Source organism: Triticum aestivum, chromosome 6D (genome assembly GCF_018294505.1).
Source record: "Triticum aestivum cultivar Chinese Spring chromosome 6D, IWGSC CS RefSeq v2.1, whole genome shotgun sequence".
Lineage (NCBI taxonomy): Eukaryota > Viridiplantae > Streptophyta > Magnoliopsida > Poales > Poaceae > Triticum > Triticum aestivum.
In genome coordinates, this window is record NC_057811.1 from 154485922 (window position 1) to 154503711 (window position 17790).

The window sequence follows — 17790 nt, forward strand, 5'->3', positions numbered from 1 at the left end:
CACTGCTCGAATCAGGGTCGCAGGAGATTTTCCCGCCGACCTCAAAATTTTGTGACACTGAACTCCCCGTGTGGCGTGTTGGGTGATTCGGCTAAGCAACTAGCGAGTAGTACTAGTATACTCTGCATATTAGGTTTGACCGAAGTCATTCAATAATGAATCTAATGGTATTTATTTGTTATTGTATATGTTAATATTTTTTGTTATAAACTTTTTGAGAGTTTACAGAACTTGACTTTGACCAATGCTAATACGCGGACTTAAATAAAAACGGAGCGTGTACACATTTGTTTTCTTAGTATGTAGTGAATTAATCATTTGTTGAAATTGTGAAATAAATATATTAGGCTACTGACTTCGAATGTAATGGTCTATACAATTCAATAGTTACAATCATTGTCGAATTGCAAGATGCATACGAGGTCTATAGTACTTCACAACATGCTCAAACTCACATAATCCTAGTCAAATGACAATCAAAATGCATTTCATAGTTATTACTTTGTAGGATGCAACAAAACCAACAATAACTCTACATCAGCCATTATAAAAGCAACATTTTGAATATATCCCAATGTGTGAATGAAACGTGCAGACAGAGCTTGCGAAGATGGAGCAGATAGGGCGGGAAAGATTGTATGTATGTGGACGAGAGAGTAGGAGACAAACCTAACGAAACGGAGAGAGAGAGATAGAGAGAGAAAGAGAGGGAGGAAGAAGTTAGGTCTGTGAGAAAGATGGAGACATGTAATATACGTGAGATGCGTGTGCATCCGGATTCTGTACACGTGGAAGGAGAAGAGACAACAGGTTTGATGAGAGAGCTAGAAAAACATGGACGAGAGGGGAAGGATCTTGTGGGTTGAGGGATTGATAAATTTGTGCGGGGGAGAGAGGGATTGGTAATTTTGTGCGAGAGAGAGAGGGTGGGGGGAGGAGTCAGTCAGCCGTCGTCACATCATCCTGCTTCCAAATGGCCCCGCATTCTCTAGCACAGTGTGGTCGCCGTCTTCGATCTCCTCGATGCCCTCTTTGAAGATTGAGGTGTTGTGCATGCTGGGGTGCAGAGAAGCACAAGCGAGAGTGGTCGCCATATAACCTTGGATGGGGATGAATTGTGTGCTCGGGGGAGGGTGTGTGTGTGTGTTGTGTGCTGTGCTGTGTGTGTGTGTGTGTGTCAGATATTGAGAGAAAACAAACCTAAGGAGAGAAATGTGTGTGTATGTGACGGAAAGGTACATGCTAAACAAGGTATGCATGAAGAGATTGTGCGTGCGAGATAGAGAGCGATGTGCGGGCCTTGAGGTGGGCAGGGGCCGGGTGAGGGTGTTAAAATGTGCGCGTTGATGCATGTGTTACATGCGATCGTGCGAGGGACGGACGAATCGAGAGAGATGGTTGTTGTGTTACGGATGCTCCTCTCTCTCTCTCTCTCACACACACACAAGTAAAATAGAAGACCGTTCTCTCATGTATACACAACGTATCAGCATCTGTCTATGTCTCACTCATGCATGATCATTTGCACATTCACACCTCTCTATGTCTCTATCACACGCACACCGTCTCCACATTGCCCTTCCACCACAACACACATATGTACACATACACACGTTCTCTCTCAGTGACACACACAAAATCAGTATTAAAAAAAACTAGGGCGCACCTAAAACTTCCAAATCCAAATAAACACGAACTGGAGCTAAATTCAAATATATGGAAATATTGTAGCGTCAAGAACTTTTCCAGGAAAAAAAAGTTGAGTAATATTCGGGGATTGTTTTCACACACACAAAAAGGTTCGGTGGATGTCCTTCGAGCGCGACACGGTGATGCACCGTTCGATCGACCGTGCGGCCACGGTTCACGCGCTTGCACAGGATTCCGTATCGTGGCTGTGGTCACTAATCAAAGCGCTGCCTAAGTCTAATGTTTACGTGTACTAGTATGGTTTTCTTTTAAGTTTGACCAACCCTATATAAAACTAAACTAAGCTCCCATACGCGCACTCATCAATATGCCGCCGCCACCGCTGCGCATGCCGGGGCCCGCCTGCTTCGGCCAACAATTTCTCGCCCATCACCGCCGTGTCGCCGCCATCCCTGTGCCATGAAGCCGAAGGCTCGCCTGCTCACGTCGTCTGCAGTCCCTCCTCGCGATGCCGCTGCGCTGCCAAGCACGCAAGCAGCTGGTGGAGCCGCATCTATGCACGCAGCGTACGAAGGGGAGGATGAGCGCGTGCTCCAGCACGCCGGCGAGGAGGAACTAGCATGTCATTGTCGTCTCCGCCCGCGCGGAGGAGGCGCGCATGGTGGCTGTCACGGCGAAAGTTGGTCGCGCGCGCGTCGAGCCCGCAAACCGGGTGCAGACGCGGAATCTACCTTTGAGACCTTGAATGCCACGTGGATCCTGCAATCTGAAGGAGCAATTTGGGTCAGTCGACTCTTGTGAGCCGTTTGATGCAACATGGATGGCTAGAAGGGCTTCTTCAACCTCCGAAATTGATGCATGCATGGTTCATCTTCTCAGCTCGCCACACGCCTAACCGCCTGCCGCCGCCGCCGCGCCCTCCCCTGAAGCGCCTGCCACCGCCATGCTCCCCCACCCCCTCCATCCGTTCAACCCCGGGCACGATCCATTTTTTTCCAGCGAACTGCATTCCACACCCAACAATCATAAGATAGATCATGGGCACCCTGCCACCCTAATATAGATACTGGGGTAGCTTCTCTGTCGTCTTCTTCCTTCGCTCCGTCGAACTTCTTTCACAAATTGACTGACCCAAATTATACTACTAGTATGAACGTATTAAGTACAGTAGGAACACGAAGGTACGAGCAGTAGTACCAACTACAAGAAGAACAGTAGTAAGACATAGTACTAGTACTACTGTACGTACTAAAGAGTTCAAATAACGAGAAAGAACATAAACATAGTTCTGCTGGGGCCTCAACACAACACACCCTTGAAAATAAACTAAGCAACTAGTCCGCTTGACACTGTAGTAGAACCAGCATGAGCGATGGCACTGCCACCTACTCGGAGTCCGAGTCCACGTCCTCGACTTTGTCCTCGTCCCTCTTCCTCTTCCTCTTCACCGACACTTCTTTGCTTGAACCGGACACTGGGCTCTGCTTCTTCATCCAACCCTTGTAGATATTTAAACAAAGGTAGGCATCCATTTCTGCGTACAGGATGTGATCTTCATCTAATGTCTTCGACTCCCATGCACGATGAAACTCGTGGTGAGGTTTCTTCAGTTTAGCGTACGAAGGATCAATCATGGTTGCTGCCAGGGTCAGCATTAAAGGCTGAGAGGAGGACACCAGGCTTGCCTTCTGGAGATCGAAGGGCTGGCCTACAACGAGGCCTATCCGACCCAGGACATCCCTGTCATTCCTAAAGTCTACAGTAACGAATTTCACTCTTTCGTCCTTGAGGAAGTTCTTAAAATCCTGGCACTCAACGTCGGCATGGCATATGTGGTAGACCAAGCACACGTTATGTACACAAACCTAGATCACGGCGGGCTTCTTCTTCTCTGCCTCCTTTAGAATCTTCTCTCTTTGCAGGACTGTGGTGTACTCAACATCTAGCCCAGCGACCCACTCATCCGTTGAACTGTTGAACATGCGTAGGAAGCGAGCAAGGCATGCTTTCACCGTGCGGATCCACGTGTGTAGATGACGATGAACTCATCGCCGGTGATGGCTCTAACCTGGTACTCAGCGGCGACCATGGAGATTTGGGAGGCCATGGATTTTGGAGGAGGGTTAGGAGAAGTTGAACTGGTGTAATGTGAAAGGACGGGACGACTGGGAGCGAACTGTTGTAAGGTACTGTACTAGTAGAAGACGGGGACGAGTAGGGCATGCGAACGGCATGGGGTTGCTGGCTTGCCCGGTGGATAAACGACTGCAAGCCCCAAAGAGTTCTCGAGAACTATGCGAGACCCACTAGATATCATGTCTACTAGACCCATATCGTAGGCCTGACGGTATAGCTTCTGCCTGTTCGCACGCCATGCCGGCGCGTGGGTAACTTCACTTAATTCCGTCAACCGTCACGCCTCCCACGACCTTCGCCTCCCTCGAGCGGTCGCACCCTTTGAGACTTCGATCGGCTATAAATGAGCAATTTGTTTTGCCTACTCCGCATGCATGATACTCCCTCTGGTCCTTTTTACTTCCGTCAACCGTTTGCAAAGTGTTTGACCAAATTTATACTAAAAATATCAATATCTACAATACAGAAAAATGTGTTTTTTAGTGTCCCGAGAAGAACTAACCCAAATAAGCACCTCTTCGGTGGGGTAGATTTTTTGAATGGGTTAGATGCATCTAACCCAAACTAACCCTCTTGTTTGGATATTTTTGGGTTAGTTGAGTTCAAACTAACCCAAACTAACTCTTAACACATGGATCCAAACAGGGCCAAGGTTAGCTATTAGAGTACTACTACCTCCCTTCTAGTTTAAAGGGCTCAATTCAAAATTTTCACCTACTCTTAGCAAGATAGAGGCGGTGGAATAGTTTTTGTACTCTGCAAAAGTACTCAACTAATGATGTCGTTCTTCACAAAAAATGTGTTTACCAATGCATGCATGAACACTAGTTACTCTAACCCCCCTCTCTTCTTTAATTCTTTGCCACATCAGCATATATGCTATTCCCGTGTGCATGATACCAGCTAAGATACCACCATTATGGCCAACCTTAATCATCGCATGCAATAATTTAGTGCACCTTGAAATATGAACATGTGTGGGGCGTGTATGTTTTTAATGACTTGAGACTATACCTAGCCCGGCATGCAAGATGAGACTTATTATGCACTGTTCCCCATACCTGCAGGAAGCTCGTTCGTCTCCAAATCTTTTCCTCTCCATGTGTGGAAACAATATGCCTGCCAGACTCTCCTTCTCCCTCCGGCGGTCCCACCACTCCACCCCGTGTGGAAAAAATCTGCATGCATGACTCTCCTCCCCCCGCGCTCGTCCAATCCGTTGTGACCAGCAATATTTCCACCCCTTCCCTCCCCCGTAATTTACTCCAACAAATATGCCCACGTAGTTGTTACGTTAATCACGCAACATATCTTCCGGGACGCTGCTTCAGTTACTTAACTGCAGGTGCATTGGGTCACTGACATATGGGCCCAACAGGGGTTTGGACCACATCTCAGTGACACAACTGGACCTGCAGTTAAGTCAGTGCAGCTCAGTCCATATCTTACATAGGTATGCCATTGCTCGCTATAAATACTGCGCCTCCCACGGCATTCGGAAGAACGCTCATGTTCATCGCTATCTCCTCCCCCTCCCTCTCACGTTGACCACCATGGCATCGCCCCTCCCAAGCCCTAGGCGCCCCTCGCTGCACTGCCTGGACGGTCACGCGTCGCCGTTCCATTCCTCGCCGCCACTAGTCGAGGAGGACGAGTCGGCGTTCCACTCCTTGCAGCGACGCATCGAGGTGGACGCGTCGGCGTTCCCAATCTCGCCAGCACACGCGTCGGAGTTCGCATCGGCTCCCCGCTACAAGGAGAACGCCGCGCCGCCCGTCGAGCCCCCCGGCCTTGAGGAGCTTTGGAAAGAAATGGATGTCGCCATGTGGGAGGCTTTGCCGCCGGCAAAGAAAGCCAAAATAGAGGCGGAGAAGAAGGCTGAGGAAGAGAAGCGCGCCGCGGGGCAAAAGCTGCCTGGCAGGTCTATGTCGCGTCCGAAGAGTCAGGCAATTGGCTCTTTGGCAGAAGGCTCGTGCAAGGGCCGTGAGGGTGGTGGAGGACGCCCGTACCAAAGCCCTGAGTGCAGCCGGGCCCAAGCGCCTCATCTACGCTTGGCGGTATGTGGACTGGGTGCACGCTTCCAGCGAGGAGGAGTACCTGTTGGCGTCGGATCACCACACGGGTGAGATCGCGCTCGCCCACTGGCAAGCCACCAATCAGCACCTCACGAGTTGCGAGGCTGAGGAAGAGGCGTTGTGTCAGCGCGCTGGGAAACGGCCGCGCACCAGGGCACTCATGGCGCGCCGCAAGCGCTCCTGCGAGTGCCGTGGCTTTTAGTAGGAGTATAATTTTTGTTTTGTAAGGCGATCTCATTAGTTTTGGGACACAAATGATAAATCCCAAACGTTCAGGAATTATTAGCGTCCTTAATTAAGTATGTAAAAGGGAAAGTTTGGAAACCTTGTGTATTCGTATGCATTTTGTAAGTACGTGCATATAGCACAAACTTTACTATATACTATCGCACCACACGTCTCTCTCTATATATGCTTGCAGACTGTGCTACTCCCTCCGTCCAGGTCAATAAGTCATATTTGGTTGTGCACCGTGACCAAGAAGGAGGGAAGACTTATACACCTAGACGGAGGGAGTACTACACTACACGTCTCTCTCTATATATGCTTGCAGACTGTGCTACTCCCTCCGTCCAGGTCAATAAGTCATATTTGGTTGTGCACCGTGACCAAGAAGGAGGGAAGACTTATACACCTAGACGGAGGGAGTACTACTATTACTTATGTACGTGCAAATGCACGTTTTAACATTACGATGCGGTTTTTGTAAAAGTAGAAAAACAACACTGGTCAAGCTTGTGAAACGATTCAATGCAAAACAAATGCAAAAATGCTCGTTTGATTGTTTACTTTTAGCTTCCTTCTCTGTGGTTATTTCTCTATCGTACTTTGTACGGAGTATCTCACTGGTCGGAAAGGCATGCAAATTCCCAAACCGCTTCCTACACCCTGTATCGAATTTTTTGCCTAACAAGTTGTGACGTGCAATTGGAATTCCAACTTGAGTACTACTACTAGTAGGAGTACCAGGGGCCAGTTCTTTTAGGCTTCTAGATTGGTAATCCCATAACTACTACCTCCGTCCTGGTTTATTGGTCCCCATTGTAATCTGTGTCAAATTTTGATCATAAATTTAACTAATGAAATGTTAGTGCATGTCACATGCAGTAACATTTTATCAGTTAAATCTTTGGTCAAAATTTAGCACAAATTACAATGGTGACGAATAAACCAGGATGGAGGTACTAGTAGTAGTTTAGAAGCCCTAATAAATGAGTGAGGCACCTTAATGTTACTCTCCACTGTGACTAGTCTTATGGGAAAAGCTGGGGAAGCCGCCAAAAGAACTGGCCCTAGGAGTAATAGCTAGGGATCGAGTGTGCGAGATGAACCAGAGAAAGTAAATGCAGAGAGATGAAATGCAAAAAAGACGGAGGGATGTGATGGTTGCTTGTCCGTTTATTTTACCAGGGCACTTATTACTGGGAGTGGTTGGGTTTTGTGATATGACAGCTTTACTGCCGCGCCACGAGCGGGGTGAGACTCCCGTGCAGCGCCGCCCTCTACACTAGTACTACATCGGTCGTGGTTTATCCCCCATTGAATTTGACTGAAGATTTAACTGACAAAATGTTAGTGCATGTCAACAAAAACAATATCGTTGGATTCGTATTTGAACATAGTTTTCAATGATATAATTTTAGGTGACATGCATCATCATTTATCGTACTATATATAATGTTAGTTCAATTTTTGGTCGTACTAATCTATAGTAAGGTGCCTGTGCATTGCACGGAAGAGTGAAATGCATTGATCGGGGAGTTGTTTATTTTGACAAAGGATGTGGGGGTCATCTCATGTGTAACAGGTATCGATAGGTTTCTTCAGATATTATTTCATCTCTAGAGCTCACAAACATCCGGGTGAAATAGATAAAAAAGTATCTTTTGCAAACAAAAGCGTTCAACTGTTCAACCTGCATCCAAAACTTGTGAAGAAATAACTCTTATTGTGCTTTGCAAGAAATGATCTTCAAGAATTAGTTTTTGAGTATCCATTGTTATACATGTTGGCTACAGATGACATGGCACTTTCTTATAGTCAACAGTTGGCTATACTATTTAAGTATTAACCATGCCCTTATACACCTAGACGGAGGGATTAAATCAGGATGACTTGGAAGGGGGCAGAGGATATGTAAGAAATGGTTCATCATAAGTCTTTCACCAGTACTGTAGTAAAAATTCATACATGGAAGATTCTAGACTAAACCATAAATGGATACACTTTATTCATGCATGATACTCCAATAGAGCAAGATCATGCATGGAAGTCTCCACATGCTTAGACAGCGGATTACATTGAGCGAAGACTAATGATCAACATTTAACTTGGTAATGCAGATGTCCAGGTGAACCTCCTTGGAGTCCCTGTGCACATTGTTGGGGGTCAAATAATACCGTGCGTCTTCCATGTCCACATCGGCGGGAAGGTCCCAGCTCGGCAGAGTCCAAGTCAGCTTGACGTAGCCAGTGTCGCCGCCCACGTACCTCCGAGGGGTAGTAATAGTGAGCACGCACCCGTACATCGGCCTCATGTCAGTGTCAGCATCAGTGGCCTCGCCCCCGACGCACACTACAGAGACGGGGCGGTGGCCTGCGCGGACCTCGCCGGTGCCCACAATCAAGAGGAAGACACTGTCGTCCTCCTCCGAGACTAGTAGGCGGCGGTGATCCTCCAGCGACTCCGGCATGATGAATGGGTAGCGCGTCTCATACTTGATGTTCTTCTCCAAGGTCCAGTAGTGATCGCCGCACGCCTGCGTGAGGTGATGCACGATGTCCGCCGGCGAGCCCCAAAACGGCATCGGGCACTCATAGCAGTAGACGAAGGGCTCCTTGGAGGCATCGACCAGGCCGTCCACGAAACGGGAGTGGCTGTAGGGGATGTTCCACCAGTTGAATATGTGAGCAAGTTACTATGAGATTTAGTCCGAATAAGCACAAAATAAATCATGACGGCTATAACAGAGATTAAACTAATCATGCGGACTAGCATAGTAGATGAACAGATCGAATCTAGGACACAGACTAGAAACATGAATTCTACCACGATTTCGAACAGGAAGGACAGAAACACATACGGTGCAACGGGAGCAGCACCATTTGCGTTGAGGTTGTCGCCCATGTCGTTGAGGAAGAGGTTGCCGAGGTCCGGGAAGAAGTCGTCGTCGGTGAAGTCGTCGCTGCTAGCAGTCGTGAGAGTGCGCTCCCCAAATTTCAACAGCGCCCGCCGAATGGAGCGCAGGAGGGAGTGGCTGTAGGGGACGTTGCGGCCGCCGAATGGAGCGCAGGAGTAGCCCACGAAGCAGTAGATGGTGCTCCTCCCTAGTCTCTATTCTTATCTCTATCTCTACTACTCTTCTTTGTTTTTTATAATATACTAGTTGTAGTTGTCAAATCGAATAGTACTGCGCCGTCCACTGCACGCCCGGCTGAACACGCCTCCTCGCCTCCATCAAACCCCTCCGTTAAACCCGCATGCAAACCGAGAAACCTACTGCTGCCCGCGGGAGGAAATTTGCCGGTTGCCGTTGGAGAATAATAGAGTCACGTCCAATCCATTTGAGTTAATTGCGTGTATGATTCTCCCTCTATAAAAAGTTAATTGAATCCTTAATCTTGTATTCTAAGTACTCTGTGGGTTCCACTGTCAGTACAGTTTACATGACTTGCAGGCTGGCTACAGATTCATACAGAAAGTTAAAAAGAAACAAATCCATCCTTAATCTTGTATTCTAAGTACTTTGTGGGTTCCACTGCTAGTACAGTTGCGAAACAAGTATATATTAAAAAAAATATAAAAAGCTAAAGTTTAGGAAAGAATTCGAACTCAGGTCAGCGCGCTGCGAGCATCCGGCCCGGACCAGTACACTAGGTGTTGGTTGCGGAGAATGCAAGAGATAAACCTTTATAACAATGAGCCCGTCCATTGCAACGGATCCAAAGTAGAATAATACATACTCACAAATTTGAAAGAAAACAGTTTACTTTTGATATACATATCACTAAAAATATCTTCTGTTTCACTCCAATATATTCTTTGGGCTGTTTTGATGAAGTAAGGGATGAATGTGGTTGGTTTCAAGATACTAAGGGGTTTTGTGTAAACTGGAGCAGAGAAGTGGGAATTGTTGCAATAAGCGACAACTTACATCATAGCCGTTAGATGCGGATCTAATGGTCAGAAATGGCGGATGGCAGACACACCATCATCACCAACTGAGTCTTTTATAGGAGTAGGAGTAGAGAAAAAACCGAGTTGGTGATGATGGTGTGCTTGCCATCTTATAATATAGACTACCCGATCTATATCTGACGGATAGAAAGCAAACTATGACAACTTTACAAAAGATACCCTCACCTCTCTCCACATTTACAGATAAGGCCTTGCCTCGTTCATCCTTATCTCCCACAACCTCATTGCTGAGCAATTACAAAAGGAAGTCTTTGGAACAATCTGGCATGGTGGCCGCTGCCGGCGCCGTCCATCCCCATGCCTCCGCCCAGTCCGACCACCAGTCACCACCACGCCCCACTCCTCCTCACCTCTATCATCTTTCTCGACATATCATTTTTTCGATGAAATGGTCGACATACCATTTTCCGATAAAATTCTCAAGATATCATTAGTTTTTACACATGGGATTACTCCTGCATGGGTCAATCACAACAGGTGTTTTGTAAAAAAATGCATCTTGATGTTCCGTGCAATGCACGGGCATCATTCTAATTTTTTGCATATAATTCCAAACACCACGTAGACACGGTCTTTGACCCTTTTACAACTATGTTAGTATCATTGTTAGTGGTCAGCCGGTGCAAGTTATAGCCCCAGGTGTTTTAACCTTTTTTAGTAATGATATCTGGCGATTGTTCCGCATGAGCTCAATCCTGGCGAATCCCATGTAACCGTCAGATTTCCATCCGACGGTGGCCTGTTTTTAAGCCATAGTATTTGACAAAACCGCCACCCTTACACATGTACTGTAACTACGTCGCGGGCGTTTGCAACTGCCATGCCTCCCAGCGAACGTTTGCTGGGGATTGGAGTTAGCACCGATGGCGGTTCGTAGTCGTTCCACGCTCGGGCATTGAAGTTTGTAACTATTTTAGATTATAATATACTACTCCTCCGGTGCTAGTAGTAGAGCAGAGTCCTACTCCACTACTACTCTACTCAAGCAAGTTAGGGCATAGTAGTAGGTACTGTAGGGAGTACCAGTACTGTGATCACCGAAGCAAGTTGTCTGACTTCGATATGACCCTACGCTGCTGGTATGTGTCTCGTAAGTTAAGCGGCGTGCTGTAGTCATCATCACCTGTCCACTTCCCGCAGCACACATTCGCTTCTCCATCTTTGTCCGCTCTTCCATCCCCTCTAAGGCGCCTCCCCCCTCGTCCAATCTTCCATCCCCGCTAAGGCGCCTCCCCCCATGTCCGAAACCCAAGCACTAACAATGGCAGAACCGAGCAACGTCCACCGAAAGAGTGGCTGGAATTCGCTCCCCACAGAGGTAATCAAACTCATTGTTTCGCATGTGGACAATCTCAGTACCATGCCGCTCGCCGCGTGCTTGTTGGGGTTGTATCGTTTACTCAAAGCCCTCAGGCCAGAGCCTTTTAAGCCAGCTCCTTGCTTGCTGATGCCGCCTGATCTTCAGAAATGGCGTGTCATGCAGCATAACAATCGTAGGGTGGCGAGCATCAACCCCCTTGACTGCGATCCAATCCCCGTCACCCTCAACTACATTGCCGGTATGTACTGGGTCAGCATGAACACGTCTTGGATGGTGCTCGTCGACGGTCGCGGCAGCTGGATGCTCGTGGAGGACTACACCCGGCGATTGATCCCCCTTCCTTCGATTAACACTGCACTACTTTGGCACGCAGCCCAAAATACTCGGAATCTTACAGTAGCCAACATGATACCAAGTTTGATTTGCTCAAGGTTGTAATCTGCCAAGTGCCCACAAGATCTGTGAATTATAAAGACTTCAGGCTAATTGCGTTCTTCAACCGCGGTCTCGCCTATCTGACAGGTCACTGCGGTAAGTGGATAAATCTGCACATCCATCACAGGATCAGACATCCTCCATGGTTCTCTGATGCCATTGAACACAAGGGCTTCATTTACGCTGTCGACTCCTTCTATGGCTGGACGTATTGCTGGCCTACTCCAGTCATCGCTACAAATGGTTGTTACAGCAGTATGTTACTTTCCTATGATATCATGATGGCTTGCTTATATTACTGTCAACATTTACTGAAAAAATATTCATGCTCATAACATGTTGTTCTTAAGATTGACTACATCAAGAGCCCTTTTTTATTTGACTCCAACTTTTTTTAGGGTTATTTGACTCCAACTTGATATCATGTTGTAGGCCGCCTAGTGTACCTACCCTTCCTAATCCCAGAACCTTTCAAAGAAAAGCGGCATGGCAGTTGCAGGTGGTCCTGGCTCGATCAGACGACGGCGAACAATTGATGATCGTTCGCACGTATCGGACGTGTTGTTTCGCGGAATACAATCACAGTCACTGCAAGGTCTTTGAGCAGGATCCCAGCTTCTCTGGGCCTTCAGGATTTTTTGACTGGAGGTTGGTAAGTAGCCTTGGTACATGCTCTCTGTTTGTCGGATTGAATTATCCAATTAACCAGGAGATAACCGACGACAAGGATCATGATCGCAGCGCGGTTTCGTTCATCAGGCAAAACTGTGTGTACACAGCGTATCATGCGTCTTTGCATGCACCATACCCTGATATGTGCCGCCACACTCTGTAGCCCAAAGTAGGAGAGAGGGTCGCAAGTATTTGACTTCGACCTGCTGGCTGGAGTTTCCCCCGTCAGGCACCCATCTTGTTCAAGCCGTCAGCCAATCTCCACAGCTTAATAAATAGTAATGTCTAACTGAGCCAGTTAGTTAGATGCGTACACTTGGTGTAGTAGGATCTTTATTTATTTTGATGCATACACTTGTTCTTTTTTGGTAGCCCTTTTGTAATGATGGCTGATGTTTGGTTTGGAAGAGAGAGCTGCGTCTTCACTCTTCTGGCCTGCTTACTGCTTCTGTTGCACCCCCAGCCCTGGTTGCTACTGCTGCTATTTTCAATGTACAATTAGTAGTATATTTCGTCTGTTGGTTGAATAAATGTGTTGTTAGAATGAAAAACACAATGTTTTGGAAGTCGTTGCACGGTTCGATCCTTTAGTGCCCCGTACTGTACGTAGCGCATACTATTTTTCGTATGGAACACATTTTCCACTTGTTGATAACATGCAGCCCACTGATGAAGGCCCAATAGAGAAGCCCATAATTAACTGGAAGGGAGGCTCTCACATGAATCCGGCCCAGGTACATGCTCATGGTCCCCTAAACATAAATAAATAAAGCTAAATGCTCATGCACCAGTTCTTTAAATTCACGATTTAACAGGAGGATATTATTTCCTATGATAGTGTCGTTACATTCAGTCGATATTATTCTTAGTCAAAGATAGCGACCAGTCTTCTTTCTCCCAGCATTTTCTTCCTGCAACCAGCGGACCCATGCAAATCGTAGTCAACGTCGTAAATAGTTCTGGTCCATTTTTATTTTTCAATAAGAATGTCCAACCCAGCCCATCACATTGGCGACAACACTTTATCCTCTGCCTTGGTGCGCTCGCCGCGGCGCCGCCGTCCGGCCCTGTCAACATAGTTTTCTTCGAAACGGTCCCTGTCAACATAGTGAATCGGGAGAGGACTGTAGTTGTGAGTATGACAATACGGACCCACCAGGTCCACTCCCGAACACAAGCAAGCGCCTCTTTTACTACTCAGATGAACCCCTCGTTTTTTTACTCTAATCCACCCTGCTCATATCTGGGACCCACATCATTTTCAACGTATAGTCAATTAACGACAGAATTGCACAACTTTTTTTTTGAGTAGTAATTCGGAGGAGCAGGGTATAAACTGGGTTGTGCGGTCTCTGTGGCCCGTCTAACAACATGACCAGCTCAGCAGTTTTTTCTTTGGGAAAATAGGTAGCCCAGTATTTCTTTTTGAAGAATACCCAAGCTAGGCCTATTTGTTTTCTCCGACTTACTGGGCTACAAATCTTTCAAGACGAGGAGGGATGCATTCCGGCCTGGCCAAAGAGTATTGTCAGTGTCTGTTAAAAGTAATATCAAAAGGGGTTGAAAATTGCAAAAAAATATAGCAAATGGGATATTAGTTTGTTTTTTTGTTTTTGTTCTTCACTGATATCTTATACTCCCTCCGTCCCAAAATTCTTGTCTTAGAATAGTCTAGATATGGATGTATCTAATACCAAAACGTGACTTGATACATCCGTATTTAGACAAATCTAAGACAAGAATTTTGGGACGAAGGGAGTATTTCATTGGATTTAACATGACATAGTACTAATTTATTTTTAAATTTGTTTTAGTATGGCTACTAATTTTTGGATTAAGAATATTTTGTTCCCCAGCAAAAATTTGCAAATTTTCAAAATTTCCCACATATTTAGTTAATTTTTTTAACCCTGGTACTGACCAGAAAATGGGCAGCAATTCTAAAAATGGAAAATGGGCTGCAATAAATTCCATATGAATTAGAAAATGAGTAAAATTATAAAAATAATAGCAAATGGGCTGTACACGCCACAGATTTTGAGGCTGACTTGTTTACGCAAGGCTTTGTCACTCAACACACTATTCTAGCAGCAATGAGTGTTGGATGTCCATCCAATGGCCGACGTGCTTCTTCAATCTTTGATCTTCCTGCTCCAGCCTCCTAAACTAGCACCGGCGGGACTGCCTGCTCCCTCCTCTTGTGGCCCGCTGTGATGCCGCGCGGGCTTCCCCGGCCCACCCTACTCCCTCCGCTGGCCTTGCCGCACGCAATCAACTGCCTCCTTATTACGCGGAAAAAAATGATTCCTCCCACTGACATCTGGGGTGCACCGGTTGGGAGGCTGACCTGTGGGCCTACTAAGTTGACGCGTATGCAGGGCTTGTCAACTTAGTCAACAAACGATTCTAGCAGCAGTAACCGTTGGATTTGAATCGAACGGTCCTGCTGCTTCTTCATTTCTGCTCTTCTTGCACCAGCCGCCCAAACCAGCGCCGGCGAGACCGCCTGCTCCTGCCTTCAGTGGCCGACTGTGCTGTCGTTGAGGCCTCACCGCCCCCTACTACTCCCACCGCTAGCCAGGCTCTGCAGCGACGGCAGCCTCACACCGCGGCCGAACCAGTGAACCCTCGTACTCCTTTCCGCGTGGGCATCCACTGCCGCGTCTTCCCCGCCTCCTCATCGTCCCCTTCCTAGGTCTCGCCGTCGTCCACCACCTTGGTGCTCTCGGCGCGGCGTGGTCAATGTGGTCAATGACCGACTTCCATCGGAAGAGTACTGTACGTAGAGGCTGACAGCTGGGTCCACGGCCACAGCCCAGTTTTTTGTGATTTGCCAAGTAAGTCGCTTTGTCAGGCCTGTTGGGCTGCAAATCTTTCAAGACGAGTAGAGCTTCATTCGGCTGGCCGAGAAAATGGCCTATCAGTAATGAGAAATGGGCTGTACATTTTTAAAACACATCAAACCGACAATTAGTTTCAAATTTCTTTTTTTCATTTCGAGATTTGAAATTGCATTGATTGTTATGCGTGGACAATTTGTTGGATTTTATATGATATACATTTATTTTTAAAATCAGTTTGAATGTGACTAGAAATTTCGGGATTAAAAACAGTTCGAACCGCACCGAAATATGCAAAATTTCATACAATTTTTTAACCGTGGCCACAATATGGGCTGTAATACTAACAAAAAGAATATGGGCTCCAAAAAAAACCTTAAGAATTAGCAAATGGGCTGTAAATTATTAGAAATAATGGCAGATGGGCTGTATGTTGTTTTCCACAGATTTGAGGCTTTCCTAAAAAAAGGTTGACGCACAAGCAGTGACTGTTGGATGTCCATCCAACGGCCGTCGTGCTTCTTCAATCTCTGCTCTTCCTGCTCTAGCCGCTCAAACAAGCGCTGGCGGGACTGCCTGCTCCCTCCTCCCCGTGGCCGGCTGTGCCGCCGCGCAGGCCTCACCGCCCCACCGTACTCCCATCACTGGCCTAGCCATCCCTCTACTCACCCACACCTGCTGTTATTCTCCGGCGACGGCAGACGAACCAGTAAACCCTCGTACAGTCGTACTCCCCTCCGAGTCTTCCCTGGCTCCGTGTCGTTCCCTTCCTAGGCCTCACCGTCGTCCACCGCCCTGGTGCTCTCGGCGCGGCCTGGTCAACGTGGTCAACGACCGACACGCATCTAAAGTGGACTGTACGTGGAGAGGCTGACAGCTGGGTCCACGGCCGCACGCAAGGAAATGCCTCCTTATTACATGCAAAATAATGATTCCTCCACCTGACATCTGGGACCGACCGAAAGGGCCTCTGTATTTTGCGAAAAAAACGTTACCGCCGCTGACAGCTCGGACCCACCAGCTATATCTTTGCACGCAAGGAAGTGCCTCCTTATTACGCACAAAAAATTGAATACTCCCCCTGCTAGCTGGGACCCAGTATAGTGGGAGGCTGACTTGTGGGCCTATTAAGTTGACGGGGACGGAGGGCTTTGTCAACTTAGTCTATGCATGATTCTAGCTCCAGTGACCGTATGATGTCCATCCAACGTCCGTAGTGCTTCTTCAACCTCTGGTCTTCTTGCTCCAGCTGCCCAAACCAGCGCCGGTCGTGCCTTGTGCTCCTGCCTCCCGTGGCCGGCTGCGATGCCGCGGAGGCCTCACCGCCCCCTACTACTCCCACCGCTGGCCAGGCCATCCCTCTACTCACCCACACCCCCTGTTATTCTGCGGCGACGACAGCTTCACACCGCAGCCGAACCAGTGAACCCTCGTACTCCTCTCCGCGTGGGCATCCACTGTCGCGTCTTCCCTGGCTCCGCGTCGTCCCCTTCCTAGGCCTCGCCGTCGTCCACCACCTTGGTGCTCTCGGCACGGCGTGGTCAATGTGGTCAACGACCGACTTCCATCGAAAGAGTACTGTACGTGGAGAGGCTGACAGCTGGGTCCATGGCAGCCGCAAGGAAGTGCCTCCTTATTACGCGCAAAATAATTATTCCTGCACCTGACAGCGGGGACCCACCGAACGGGCCACCATATTTCGCAAAAAAAACGTTTCCCCCCTGACTGCTGGGACCCACCAGCTACATCTTCGCATGCAAGGAAGTGCGTCCGGGCAAAAAAACGATTCGCCCCCCTGACTGTTGGGACCCACCAGCTATATCTTCGCACGCAAGGAAGTGCCTGACAGTCGGGACCCACCTGGTCGAAGCGTATGTAGCGTTGTCATTCTGGTTGCGAACGTGTACGTACATACTGGTCGATGTAGAGCGCGCACGGGTCATAGTAGAGGCGCGCATGTAGCATGTACACGTATGTACAGTGGCCAGTGTGCAAGAAAGAAAATACGGCCACGTACGTACATACGGGCGGGGTCTCAAACGCCTACTCACGCATACGTACGGCCAGGGCTCGTGTACATGGCTGGGTCGGAACGGACAAATAGTGTCGTCGTCATGTTCATGGGGAGCCAACCGGCTGGGTCGGAACAGAATGCGTCGTCGTGTTCATCGGGAGGGCTTGGACGGAACAACCGATGGAAACGAGGCCTGGCGTATCGCAGAATGGAGGAAATGGCCTTGTGTTCGACCGGCCACATTCGAAACGGGATCCTGTTCATTGGGAGGGGTCTGGCGTACCGCAAAATGGAGGAAACCGACCTCCTACGGTCGAAACGGGGGTCCTATTCATCGGGAGGGGTGTGGCGTACCGCAAAACGGAGGAAACGGACTTGTGTTGGAGCGCTACGGTCGAAACGGGGGTCCTGTTCATCGGGAGGGGTGTGGGGTACCGCAAAACGGGACTC